Consider the following 1,770-nt stretch of genomic DNA (forward strand, 5'->3'; position numbering starts at 1 on the left):
GAAGTAAAGATGTTGTGTTGTGTTGGACATATGATGTTATTAATGGTATGTTATGGCTTATCTTGTGTTTTTATGTCTGTGGGTATTATGAAAAAAAAGGAGTACTTAAAAAAATTGCATGTTTGGAAGCTTTAGGGTTGAAAACCCCTTTGTCAGGCTGAGGAAGTACCTGCAGTTGGTCCTGGATGGAAGGAATAGTAAAGAAGCCAGAGGCTGGCCTGGCCCGCAATGCAGGCAAGGAAGCCAGTCAGTAAAAATGAAGATGGAGGTGTAGGGGTGACGGGACAGGCTGGGTTGGAGGGTAGTGAGGAAAGGGGGATGTAGCAGCTCAGGTAAAAGTGCAGAGGTGCCTGGGGTGTCAGATGTCTGGCTGGTCGCAGTGTGCCAGAACTCCACTGTCTATATTGAGTGCATGAGTTTCTGTACCTACTACCTAGGCAGCTGATGAAGTGCAGTTCAAAGGCCCATCTCTGAAAAGTGGTTTGTACATTCAAACAAGCACCTAACCTCATCACCAGAACTGAAGCCAACTTCCTGCAGCTCAAAACACAAAACCTGCCAACTATCTCCAGTACCCCCACAAACTGCACACCAGAATCTATCAAAGACAACAAAACCCGACTACCTGTGGGGGCACATTCTTCACCAAAAAACACTCTGCCTCCAGTCTCTCAGGCCTGATCCTGAGAGGGAACAAATTACAATTGAAACCACTTTTCAGAGCTAGGCCTTTGAACTGCACTTCATCAGCCTGCTAGGTAGTAGGTACAGAAACTCATGAACTCAATATAGACAGTGGAGTTCTGGCACACTGTGATCTGCCGGACATCTAACACCCCAGGCACTTCTGCACTTTCTTCCTTTCCCCACTCAGCCCAGCCTGTCCCTCCCCCCCTGACACCACCATTTCCATTTTCATTGACTGGCTTCCTTGCCTGCATTGCGGGACAGGCCAGCCTCAGGCTTCTTTACTATTCCTTCCATCCAGGACCAACTGCAGGTACTTCCTCAGCCTGACAAAGGGGTTTTCAACCCTAAAGCTGGCATCCCAGGTAGCTAAGCTGAGCTCACTGGAAGCCTCACAACTGCACTGCAAGCAGCAAGCGTCAGGCCTGTCAAAGACGTGACAGGTCTGGGTGTTCCCCACCCAGGACTTTGTGCATGCGTGCATTAGCTGGAGGTTATGGTGCCTCCTCCCTGCCTTTCACCAGGGGATCATTGGTCCTGGCATTTACGGGGCTGCCGTGCCACCAGCAGCCCCACCAGGCCTCCCTACCCTGGCAGGGTGCAGTTCTAGTGGTTATGCTCAGGACCTGGGGCCTTCTCCTGCCCCATAGCCCCAATCCCATACCTCCAAGTTTGTCCTGGCAAGGGAAAGAGCTCAGCAGGGGCATGTTCTTCCCCTGCTGGCTGGTGATGCCATTAGTGCCCCCTCTAGCTGAGAGCGGGGCATTACTTGGCTTTTCAAAACCTCCAAAAAGGAAATTGGTACAGACAGAGTGAGGAGGGTGGCACTCAGTCTGTCTGCAGGTGGAGCTTGGGGAACCCCAGCAGCAGGAGGTTCACTTTTAGGAACACGAGCTGCTCCACCAATGTAGGATCCAAGCAGGTGCAGTAGGGTGTCACAACATCCCCAGCAATGCTGAATACCCTCCTGCTTGGAACACTAGTCGGTGGACAGGACAGGTGTTCCCGGGCAACTGTGGCCAGATCCTCCCACATCTGGCTGCAGCTTGCCCAGTAAGCCAAGGGGTCACATTTCAGTGCCTC

The sequence above is a fragment of the Gavialis gangeticus genome, unplaced genomic scaffold (genome assembly GCF_001723915.1).
Source record: "Gavialis gangeticus isolate Ggan-Ray unplaced genomic scaffold, GavGan_comp1, whole genome shotgun sequence".
Lineage (NCBI taxonomy): Eukaryota > Metazoa > Chordata > Crocodylia > Gavialidae > Gavialis > Gavialis gangeticus.